The 13,140-nt window shown below is 40.5% G+C and overlaps 1 long non-coding RNA gene across 2 annotated transcripts in view; it reads left to right on the forward strand.

The window, feature by feature from the left end:
• The first annotated feature begins 36 nt into the window (after nt 1-36).
• Nucleotides 37-13,140, forward strand: part of LOC116155321 (uncharacterized) — a 98,018-nt gene continuing 84,914 nt past the window's right edge. For both annotated transcript variants that reach the window (XR_010383358.1, XR_010383357.1), the window contains exon 1: nt 37-135. This is a non-coding gene — a long non-coding RNA (uncharacterized LOC116155321). The remainder of the gene's footprint in view (nt 136-13,140) is intronic.

Raw genomic sequence — 13,140 nt, forward strand, 5'->3', positions numbered from 1 at the left:
CTGGGCGCATGCGCGCGCACTCCTTGCTGCGGCAACCGTCTTAATTGCACTTTAATGTGGTCTCCGCAAAGCTGCTTCTGCCCGCCGCGAGAAGCGCTGCCCTGCTCCCTTCAGCACCCGAGCGAAGCCTAACAGGTAAACCTCTTTGTTATATGTGCATAGGGCTTTTAAAAGCTGACTAAAGTTAAGATTTGTGTTTTGTGACTGCGGTACGAGACGGGCTATGTCAAAGAGGACAGGTAAGAGTGAAATAAAGTTCTTGTTAAATAGGCATTGCTGTCGGGAGGCTTGAAATCCCTTCGCCTTGTTAAATGCTCAGCGCATATGCTTTCCTCCCTGACCGCTTTTGCGTGCTTTTCAGAACCGACATACTCCTGTTTTGCCCTAAACAGCTAATGATATGTATTCCTGAATGTGAAAAAGTATTTCCTTGGAATTTTTCACTCCTTCAAACCCTGGCCTTTGGTTGTTTATTCCGCCGTGGAGTTTCTGTTTGGCGTGGGCCTCACCCCTCCAGGTGTTCTTGGTTAGTGTTTAAAATGGCTTTCTTACGGAGCTAAACTTGCGTCTGCTCACCTGTTGGAGGTAAAGCCAATTTACTGACACTGGGTTGTGGTGAGGGGAAAGGGAGTGTTTATTGCAGGGTACCAAGCAAGTAGCCCAGGCAGCTGGTGCTTAAATGGTCCAAAATCCTAGATGGCTCTCAGGAAAGGATTGTTTAAGATAGGTTGAGGGAGAAGGATTGTGGTGAGCGTGATCAGCTCCTGGACATTCTTATGATTGGTTGGTGATTAGGTAATTGGGAGTTAACATTATCAACCTTCTGGTTCGGACTGGTCTGGGATCAAAGTGCTTGTGGGGAATATAGAGTTAACTTCTTCTACCTGGTGGAGATTTCAGTGTCTGCAAAACAGCTCAAACATATGGCTCAGAACATTATCGCCTTTTGAGGAGGTCCTCCACTTTGTTAAATGTCTAAACTAGGACTATTTTTGTCTTGTTTGACTATTTTCCTTTGTTTCTGCATTTTCTCACTTCTCTTATTAAATTTATTCTTTGGAACTCAGGAAAGGCCTAAGAGGCTAAAGTTTTTATACAAACAAGAGGCAGGTGGAGGACATAGGGGTGGGGAAGTCTTGGGGGAGGAGGGGTCTATCCCAGAAAGGCCCCATGGGGTCCTGCTTGGTTACAGCTTCAGACTGGCTCTTTCTCTGAGTCACACACATGTGGTAGTGGAAATATTTCCACCTCCTTGTTCCTGGCATTACTGTAAGTGTATCTATGGCTCAGTGTACAACTAGATATCTTTCTCTCCCCCGCCCCTCACTCCCCTTCCTCCTGTCCCCACCCTGTTGGTTCAAGCTGATATGATAGCTGTAGCCTTTATATTCCTCAAAAGAGTCCACTGTGTTACTCCCCTACAGTTATAGAAAGCACCACGTTTTCCAAGGTATCCCATAGTAGCCCTTCTCATTAGAATTGGGTTGGCCATAGGCACCCTCATTCCTCTGCTTTGGGGAAGGAGAGATTCACAGCACACCTGTAACTCTCTCCAAAGCCAGAGCCCTCACATATCCTCTCTCTCATGTCTGTCTGTCCTTGAGGGCTAACCAGAATCTCAAACTTGTTTTCCAGTACTTCCTTTGCCAATTTCGTATAGCTCTGGCATATCACTTGGAATTTTATGTTTGGTTTGCTCTTGTTTTAAAATTACTATTATGTTCACACCCCTGGAGAGTGGTGGGTCTAGGATTTAAACCTAGGTCAACCTGACTCCAAAGTGCCTGCTCTGTAAGATGTCCCCAGTCTCAAGTCCACAGTCTCCTACCCCTCTCCATCGTGATCAGTATCTTCTTGCCTCCTGACCTCTTTAAATGCTCTAAGAAAGCGTCATCCCCCCACACTCTGGGGAAACTTTACTTTGGTTTCTGAAGGAGAATCTATTCCAGATCTTACATGTTAACTTTAAAGACCCCACTAACATTAACCTCTTCTTTCTTTTCATGTTCTTTATGCAGGAAGTTTCTTTGTGGGAACATCTGTATGGCAAGTGATCTTCCCACACAGCGTCTTAGAATGTGACAGCAGCTATTTTCCTTCTCAGACAGACCTTGTATAATCAGCAACTATGTTAGTATCAGGAATGTTCACCTGAGCATTCTAAAGATCCTGTTTTTTTTTTTCAGAAAATAGATTTTGGCTACTGAGCGGCATAATTTATTCTGTTTTCCTTTTGAAATATATTTAATCACAAACTAGAAGGTCATATGGGCCTATATTTACACACTTTGATAATTTCAGTCATTTGTAATTTATTTGGTTGTATTTTTAAAAAGCAAAAGAATGGTAGTCTAATGTATGCAAGAAGTATTAACTGGGATTCAGAAGACTGATAATACTTGATCAGACACCCACATAAGATTGTTGATAAACGTATATAATAGAACTTTGTAAAACAGTGGGATTTTAATACTGTTACTCATCCCCACACCTCGCTTCATAATGCACAGGAAAGTATTGGTTACATTCATCAAGAAAATATACATAATCCAAAGACATATAGTTGAAAAAACACTTTGTTATTAAAAGTTCTACATTTGTCAACATTGAAATTTCGTTTTATGAGGTTAGCGAGAATACGTTGAGGGGGACATTGCTTTAATTCTGATCCACTAAATAGTAAACTAGTGAATACTTCGAATATATTCTTCAAACCATTTGTAATATATCAGAATCATGATAGGTTTTGAGAAAGCAAAAGATGCAGACATCATCTTTGTATTTTACCTTTGTGTTTGCCAATTATTTATCTTGCCTTTCCCGAGATTTTACTTGATTCATTCTATTCAAATAATATACAATGAGATCAAGCCACAGGAACTCCAAATGCTCAGACTATGATTGCCAGCCAGTAAATAGGTTCTCTTTCAACTTCATTTAAATAACAGCTCCTGAATCTTCTTATAATAAAAGGAGCCTGAAATAAAAAGATTGCTCTCTTTTACATGAAACACTCCTCCACACACATTTCAGTAAAACCAGCATCTCTAAATCATCCCTTTGATAATTATGGAATTAAACACAATTTCCAATTACACAAAAGAGAAATTACCTAACATAAGTGTAGGTTAAGTCAATAATAGAGTTAATTAAAATGAGCACAGGTAGAAATAGCCTTGGGGGAGGGGCAGAGTGGTCATTTCTTAAAGTGAAGAAAAGCCAAAGGGGAAGCACAGTAATAAAAAGAAAACCCAAGTAAGCTACAAATAGATACATATCTAATTTAAGTCAATTTAAAAGTTAAATATTTTTTCCTGCCATCTCATTACATTAGTCAGATTTTCCGAAGATCAATTAATTCTGTGTCCTCTGAATGCATGAGCACTGTAGTCCTTGTCAGAAGTTATACTGATGAAATGATAGGGGAACACTTAGCATTAACCTTAAACTGTGCAATTTATGTGCTTGATGTGAACTCTGTTAGCTGCATGTTGATGTTAATTTTTACCATAACAGAACAGTTTGTTTTATGGTCTGGGTCTTTTAGAAAGTACTTAAAACTTCCTCTTGATCCATAACTTTCTCTGTGATCCGTAGTATCTACAGATGTGAACCTACTGCTGTCCTCATGTGTACTGTGTAGGATAGATGTACTTATGTACATATACTGATTTTGGTTTGGGTTTTACTCCCGTTTTCTCTGTTTGACTGTAAACTTTGAGGACCAAGAGAGTGAGTTACCAAGTTATCATTTCATGTATGATGAGGGATATATGTATGTGTGTAACCGAACGGGACCCTATTGCCATCATCGGTGACCATCTGATATCTGTAATGGTGTTTGTAACTGCTTAGCTGTGTAATGGTTTAAAGGGTTTTTCTCATGCTTTTGCTGGCCAGGGTTGGGTTGGAGAGGAGGGAGGCTTGGGTGGTCTGTCCAGCCCTGTCATGGTGCTGTGTGTGGGGATCATGCTCAGTGCCCTGGTCTTGACCCTGACACCTCAGAAATGGCAGTTGGGTGTTTTGTGCATCTTACTGTTCATAACTCACTCCAACTGCCCCACGTCTGCAGTTTCTTTTGCCCCCTTGTGGTTTGCCTGTATCCTGTTGTTCGGGCTGCAGGCCTCAGCCTACAGCAGGAGATCCTAGGCCTCAGCCTGCCTGAAAGGCTAGAAGCGTTTATCAACCTGACTTTAAACTGTACATATTTTTCTCTAGAGCACTTTTCCACAGACTCCCTTCCTACACATCCTTTGTTCTAGGTACATGAATGTTAAGAGAGTCCCAAAGCCAGAGGTGAACTGCATACCCAGCAGAGAGGAGGGGACCACTGCATCCGCAAAAATAAGAACCTTGCAACAATTTGTTACCCTGTATGTGATCTCTATGGAAAATAGTTCCACCCCTTGAACTCAAACCTTTACTATAAAACCCCCTGCCTTCTCTCCCTAGCAGGCTCACAGTCTTAGAGGCGTTAGCCCACTGTGACCTGCTTCGCTTGACAAAGAAGTAAAGCTGCCTTTTTTACTTCATCCAAAAGCTCTGTCCTCCAGTTTCAATTTGGTAAGCAGGGTATGGAGGCTGTGTTTTGGCAACATATATATATATAGAGAGAGAGAGGTGTTTTTATTTTAATTCAAAAAATGTTGTTTTAGGATATATGTTGCCAATTATGTATCTAATTACTTCTTGCTGCTATAAGGAATCCACAATATGTCCAATGTATGCATCTAATATTTGTATATTTATGTGTATGTATATATAGTATGTGCATATAAATAATATATACAGAGAGAAATCTACATAAATAGAAAGATACCAATATCTGTGTGTGTGCATGTTCATACAGATTGTATGTTCAGGCCATTCAAGATGGCTGTCCTCTTGCTCTCTGTACATCCCCTGCTCAACCAGGCCCTGCTTCACTCACATGACTCCTCTTAATTATAGGGCTTAATTAGTTAAACTGCCTGCCTGCCCCAGATGTTGGTTTCTCTGGTAACTGAGAGCCAATCTGACATCGATTCCCCCTGAGACGGTAGCCTCCTCCTTCCCCAGGTGGCAAAGATAGCTGCCATGTCCTGCCTTCTGCTGTCCACGGTGGGGTGTTGGTCCAGGACCTTTGGTTCAGACGTGTAAAATCCCCTGTCCTATAAACTGTTGATGTCTCTCTCACTGAGCTCTTTTCTTCTGTCTCAAGGCTGGGTAACTACGGGGCTTGCAGGCTTGTGGGATGCAGCCCAACAATTAATGAGCCGACCAGGAGGCCAGGGAAGCTCCCATGAGTGCCAAGATGTTGGGACATAAGGACACAAAATGGAAAGTTGCAGGAGTAATCCCAAGGTGGCCGTCCACTAGCATGTGGGACCCTGTGGGACCCTGTGGCAGCTAACATTTCTCTTCCATTGTACCAGTAATATTCTTTTAACCTCAGAGTCTCTTTCCATTTTAAAAGCTTGTGGCTCGTCTGATTGCATGGGGATGACTGGTGAATACAGACAAAAACACAAGGCCTGGATTATCTATGAAATACAAGCATGCCCCTAACCCACCACCTTTTAACAGTTACAGACATAAGTTTTGTTTTCAGGAACAGGCTTGTGAACCAGTTAACCAGAAGGGTTTGGTTGGGGCTTGTGGCAACAGCAAAATTAATAAGAGTACCATTGGGCTTCCGGTCCCAGCTATGGCAGGGGACAGAGCAATGATGCAGTGTGATGGAACAACAGCTGTATGCAGTCCACAGGGCATTATAACAGGTGGAAGACATTACAAAAGGCCTATCCAAGTCATTGAGCAACACAACACAAAAAAACCCACTTTACCCACCCTGTGGTTTAGTAATGGGCCAATAAAATGACATACACTGGCATTTCCACCTGCCCTATAGCCCCCCTGCTGCCAGGCTAATGGACAGAATGAACGGACTACTTAACAACCAGTAAGACAGGAAATCTGCTCTCACAACATGTGGACCAGCAGGCTAACTCAAGCCCAGGAACTATAACTGAACATCCCAGGAGCACTCTTCCCAGTGCTTACACCGTGTCCGCCCAGAAGCAACTGGTCAACACAATCCGAGTTCAACTGTTGACCACCAAATGACGGAAGGACCATTGCCAACCATCAGTCAGGACAATGACTCACTTTTGCCCTTGCTGCAGGGTCTACCCCCAGGGGAACACATTATAAAATGGCCCTGGGACTGGCAGGCAAGGCCCCAGTGGTTTGCGTTTACCACCCTGTGGCGAATAGGATTAGAAAGGGAGTTACAGAGTTTACCTGTCTTCGACCCGTCCCCACCTAAAACTACAAGGTGGTTAGTCCAGGTAGCCTACTGGAGAAAGGCACCACGATGTTAACCTTGCGGTCGGCTGTTACACCGCCTCGCCAGTATTCACCAGCTGCAGGGACTGAGGGTGGGCAGGCAGTGTGTTACTGCAGGTCAGGATGAACCACAGGCAGGGGCGGTGTTACCTCAGAATGCTGTTACTGCTGTTTTATTTAATGGTCATGATCTTCCCTGTGTTGTGTCTGCTAAACATCTTACATTTTGTCCTCAGTCTGAGCGAAGGGAATCTGTTTTGCACCACGAACAGTGGTGGCCTCACTGAGAAAGGAGTTTGATTGCTGGGTCTGCAGTGAGACGCTGTTGTCCTCCTCCGGAACTACCCGATAAGCACCTGGCTCAAAGTTGCCCACCTCTTGGACTCTTGATACTCTTTAGCTGTCTATATTGCCTTTGTGGTATTTGGTTGCAGTGCACCTGTACACCCCTGACCCCAGGGATATCAGGGAAGAGGGGCAGATCAACATTGTAAGGGTCATGCGGGGTGTGTAGGGATGGAGTTCTAGTCAGGCCATTCAGGATGACCTCTTGCTTTCCGTACGTCCCCTGCTTGACAAGGCCCATACTCACATGACTATCCAGGCCCCTTAAATACAGGGCTTAATTAGCAACTGCCTGCCTGCCCCAGCTGCTGGTTTCCCTGGTAACTAATGAGCCAACCTGAAGCCAATTCCCCCTAAATGGTAGCCGCCTCCCTGGAGTAGTGAAGATTGTTGCCTGCTGTCTTCCATCTACAGTGGGGTGTTGGTCCAGGCCCTTTGTTTCAGACCTGTCAGACCCCCTGTCCAGTAGGCTGTTGATGTGGCGGTCGCTGGGTTTTTCTCCTGTCTTGAGGCTGAGCAACCATAAGGCTTGCAGGCCTGTGGGGTGCAGCCCAGCACAGATAGTCAAGAGGATGAGGAATATGAAAAAACAGTAAACAAAAAGATACTTGGCAGTTTAAGGAGTGCAATTTATTTTAAATAGAGGATTAATTAAAATATATATTTTTCAGCATAGATGAATGGGTACTTACTGCTTGTCATAAAATGCAAAAAAAGTGTTGGGTCTAAAACTACTTCAAGGAAAATAAAATTATTGTGCCCTAAAAACTGTTAGAGGGAACAAAGCCTTCTGTGTTGACAACGACCTGATGTTGTAGAGAGTTAGAATAAAATTGGTTTATAAATTATGAGACTGGAGATCATAGAGGTTTTCCTACATTTTTCTATTGTCATACGGTTGTAACTTTCACACTTAGGCCTTTAACTAAAACTAGATTCTATTTTTGTAAGTAATATAAGATGGTAAGTCATTTTTTTGACATCAATTTAAAGGAACGTTTTTTATAACAGCATGTGTGTAATTCAGTTTACCCAGATAATACATTATATACCATATATGTTTATATCTACTATGTGTGTATGTGAAATTTAAAAAGCAAACTTTAAAATTATATACAATTATTTAATATGTTTGCTTGGTTAAATTAATTCCAGGTTAAATTCTTTCACTTGAGTCTGAAACAAGCTTGAACAACAGAGGTTATATGAAATACTTCTCAGGTGATACAATATTAAAATATATTTTTTCTGCCATTGTGTCACCAGACCTGTTAGAAAAAAGAAACAGAAAATAATTAGAAGTCTATGGTAATAGTCTTAGTCTTGAGATGAAATAAGCCTTATAGACGGAGTTGACTTTTTGTATTTCTAATCTACAGATAAGAAAACTAAGGCTTATTAGTGCTAAGTAACTTTTGCTGAAATTTCATTTAGTGAGGAGAATATCTAAGATTTATATGTAGCTCCATCGGTCTGCTCTTAAACTCAGGCTTCATCCACTAAACCAGGAGTCTGCTGACTTTTTCTCAAAAGGACCATATATAAATATTTAAAGCTTTGCAGTCCATATTGTGTGTCTGTTGCAACTGCTGTAGACAACATGTAAACAAATAAGCATGGCTGTGTTCCAATACAATGGTATTTATAGACACAATTCTTGTTGCATAAAGTTTTCACACCATGAAATATTATTCTCCCCTCAGTTTTTTCCAGCTATTTGAAATATCTGAAAATTCTTTGCTTACGTGCTCTACAGAAACAGGAGGCAGACTGGGTTTTGCCCACAGTCTAATTTTTCAGCCTCTGCACTAAACCGTTTTAAACTTAGGCCATCAGACAAGGGTTGAAGTTTGTATTTCCACTGTGAAATGCTGCAACGAGGTCATTTTACCTTAAGAGTGTAGATGAAGTGGTTTTTTTATGGCATCCAAAATGGATACCTAGTAGCCAGACAAAAATGCAAAACCGAAGTTTAAGATAAACGTTAGCAATGGTAAATATTTAAGAGTCATTCCCATGAGGTTATATATAACTCAAGCTGAAATAGTATTTGAAAGGGTGACTTTGCAAATAGCCAGGACCATGCAGTGGAAGGGGAGAAAGGAGCAAGAGAACCTGACATATGTATGGAGATACCCGTGAAAAGGGTAGAATTAAGATGAAAAAAATTCATGGAAAACAGGGAAGGAGATAGTTTCATGAAAGAGGAGCAGGGCTAACAACAAATCCATGAGGACAAGGAAAAGTTCATGGCTCCATGTGGCAGTTGAGTCAGTTGACCATGATCTCTGATAGAAGAGTCACTATAGAAAAGTTAGCATGGAAGGCAGGGTACAGGTGCTTAAGTAGGAGGGGGAAAGAGATCCAACTTTGCATTAGAAATGAACTTTTCGAAAGGAGACTGTATTCAAGTTATCTAAAAATTCAATGCTTAATAAATGCTTACTTTACAGAAATCTTTGTATTTCATACGTAAGCATGGACAGCAATAAATGGAGGCAGTGGTGTTTACACACAAACCTGTAATGTCTGAGATTAGGAACTGCTGCGGTTTGGTTGTCATATTCTAGGGCTTCCATGAGCATTTACCTATTTGTTATAATTTTTCCCATGTAATTGCAACTTTTATTTCAGTGTGTGTTAACATATGTGGCATATCTCTAATTTGGAACTTGTGGTGAATCTGCCACACTTCCAACTTTAAATGACATGCTGACTCTAATTTTGGACCTTAATCTCTGCATAGGGGATGAAATTGGCTTAAAAGTAGCTCCCAGATTGATATTTTCAGGGCAAGAGAAGTTGGACAGAATGAAAATAATGAAATGTGGAAATCTATCGCCTCCAGAGCATAGAAAATTTTTCAACAGAAAGTATAATCTACAAAGGCGGGGTGAATTGTTTCTGATTTGGAGTCTTAGAAGATAACATATGGCATATATTGAAATGAAATTCATTTAAAGAATGATGACAGGTGTAGGGAAGATTAAGAGAACACACAAGGCATGCTAGTGGAAGAAGCTGCTTTTATGCTGAGGACTGAAGGGGCAAGTGGACAAAATAGTTCCCAGAATTCAGTGAGACCTGAGGCTAAGAAGGAGGGTCTGCTGTAGAGTCAGCCTTCCAGAAAAAGTATTGCGATTGGAGGAGAAGACTTTTTTTTCAATTGTAGTTTTTACTTATTTATTTACTTATTTTGGTGGGAGGAGGTAATTAGGTTTATTTATTTTTAGAGGTGGTACTGGGGATTGAACCCAGGACCTCATGCATGCACTCTACTGCTTGAGCTATACCCTTCCCCTTGGAGGAGAAGACTTAACAGTTCTTAGGCATTTAGCAAAATGGCTATGGACAAGATCTTTGCCTGTAAAATATTGGCTGATGTTGCATTTCAGATATCTGGAAACATTTTAACCAACTGATTTTACTTCATTAGAGTACATCTGAGCATATTGTGATGCGTACATACTGTGTGCTGTTTTCTGAAATGAAATACATACTGGATTTCTTACGTCATAAAATATGAATTTCTCCTACAGTCTTGAGTAACCAAAATTCTCTGCCACCTGTTTCACATATTTCTAATCAACTTTAATATCTTAGCTCCATTTGAAAATACTAACATCAACATTTTTGACATATTGTTTGAAAAGAAGTGCTACGAAACTGTACTCTATTACACTAACTTATATCTTTCTTTTACTGTATTTCTATTTAGTGACCTTGAATGAGATTAATCCATTGAGTCACTAAGTATCTCTTTATACCTATGTAGTCTCTTCCTGGGCACCAGGGAGGATACTAATTAGAAAACAGCATTCTAGCATATGATGCCTACAGTCAGTTTGTAGGGAATAAAGTTACCTACCAACAAATATATTGGAGTTGAGAAGAGATAAAAACTAGAGGAAAAGAGTAAAGCGACAGCTTCATAAAGGATGCGATGTCTGAGCTCAGAATTTAGGACTGGGATATGCAGAGTGACAGGTTATTTTCCAATTACAGGGAGCAGAGATGATACCTCCCTCCAAGTGTGATAATTGCACATAAACAGGTCCTGGGTGCCACCAACACCACTGTAAATGGAAATAAATAAGCAGTGGTGCAGTGTTAGCGATCGATTGCTCTCTGGGGGAATACCATTCTGTCTATCAGATTGTATAACAATGGGCAAAGTGACAATATCAAACTTTAAAAAACGCTGGGTAAGCACTTTGCCCTAATATGCTGTGACCACAGAATTTGTATCAAATCATAAAACATGCTAAGTGATCACCTCCCCAATAAATTTCCAACTTTTGAACTCGAAACTTTCATTTTTATCCAGTTTGGAACAGCAACAGTAAGTTTTATTCTCATGGAATTTGAGAAACTAGAATAATTTACATTGAAAATCAAGATGCAGGTCCTTACAAACAGCTGCAAGCTTAGTTGTCTCTAGTCAGTTCTTAAACTACTAAAAGGAGAATTGATGTCTGAAAAAAACCAGAAAGAAGAAATAAGGGGTTTGAAAAAGATCTGCATCACAAACCTGGCTAAATGATGATTATTCCTTAACGGTCAGCTAGCTTACCAGTGTGGAAGTTAAAAAGTTTAAAAATATCTGTAGTTACAAATATCTGCTCAGTCTTAACTCTAATTTGTTTTATTTTCTTTTGTATTTATTTCCCTGACAACTTTGTCAATGTTTGTTTGGTAACAGTGTGGACTTAGTATGATATGGTGACTATTACAAGCAAATTCTGCACATATGTTCCCGTTCCAGAGCTCCCAAAGCAATTGACTAGGCCTCTGTTAGAGATGTATCATGGGTCAACCTGTTCTTTGACCCAGACTTGCTTCTCTGCCCCTGAAAAATTGTTCTCAAGAGCACTCACCAATAAATCTCGCAGGTGCAAACATCAGTGTATCAGAGCCCATATCACAGAAAACCCAGCCTAAGTTGGATGTCCATTTTCTCCAAGTTGCTCTCTCAGTGCAGTTCTAATAAAACTCAAATAGATTTCTGGTGAAAATGACAAGTTGATTTTAAAAATGTTATAAAAATGCGTAGGATCTAGAATAGCCTTTATTCTTTGGGAAGAAAAAAATGGAGAACTTATACTACTAGATTTCAAGTTTTACTTTATAAGCCACAGTAATCAAGATAGGGGGATATTAGTGTAAGGTTCAACACATGGTCAGTCAAATGGAATTGAGAGACTAGAAATAGAACCAAACAGAGAGTCAGCTGGTTTTGGACCAAAGCAATTCAAGGGAAAAAGTCATTGCAACAGAGAATCTGGACCCATAGAGGCTAGATTCATGGAAACATGAAGTACAGATTCCCCAAGCAGATCACTGGGAGTGATGACAAGTGAGGCTTCTAGTACTTCTACACCTTGGTTACTGAACCCAGCTATTCTACTTGTTTGGGAAACAGCATTGTACAAGGCCGTTGGATTAAGGTTTATACTGCATCCTGGTTATTAGATAGAACACCATTCTTGTAGTGTAAGATCCCAAAGTGGTAATCTCTTCTTTGCCTTCAGAAGGCCAATCCATCACTCCATCAGTGTGGATCTATACTTCTGTAGAGTACCGTGAGTGATAAGACCAGTGAATCTCATGGCCTTGTACTTTATGCAGTTTGCTTTTATTTTTAGAAAAGGAGGTGCCTGTGTTACTTTATTACTGTTAAATTATCTTAATCAAAATTTTGTGAATTTCACTGTTCTACCTCATACCTCACATTTTGTTCATGATTCTAAATTGTCTTAAGTTGTGTTTAAAATATTTGACTACAGTTCTTGTCCTTTTATTTAATTTGGTAAATGTGTTGAAATTCTCTCCCCTCCACCAAAAAAAAAAAAGTAGAGTCATGTGCCCGCTGCCTGACCATACTGGTTCTTATGAAGGTCAGTCGCCAGGATGGTACCCATTGATTTTTATTTCTATATATTCACCTTGTTCTGGAGTCTTCTCACACTGGATAGAGCTAATCTGTGTAACCAGTAGGATATTGTGGAGATGATACTATGTGATTTCCAGAGATATTCCACATAACGTGCTCCTTCCGCCTTGCTCCCTAATAGATCATTTGCTCAGGGGGAAGCACTTGTCAGCTTTTAAAGAAGCTCAACACCCTCATACAGGGTTCACGTCACGAGGAATTGGGAGCCCTCCAAAGAACCAGCACTTACTTGTGAGGTACATGAGTGAGACACCTTGGAAATAGATCTCCACATGCAATTAATCCTTCAGATGACTGAAGCCTCAGCTGATATGATGAGTACAACTTTAGCTGGCATAACCATCTAGCTGAGAAACTTCTGGATTCCTGACCCAAAGAAACTGCGTAATAAATACATGTTTATTGTTTTAAGCCACTAAATTTGGGGACATTTTTATGCAGCAGTAGGTAACTAAAGTAACTATAAAGTGGATCCCTTAGTGTAATGCAGTTTTATATGTAATCCAGTGTATGAA

This window comes from Camelus dromedarius, chromosome 12 (genome assembly GCF_036321535.1).
Source record: "Camelus dromedarius isolate mCamDro1 chromosome 12, mCamDro1.pat, whole genome shotgun sequence".
NCBI lineage: Eukaryota > Metazoa > Chordata > Mammalia > Artiodactyla > Camelidae > Camelus > Camelus dromedarius.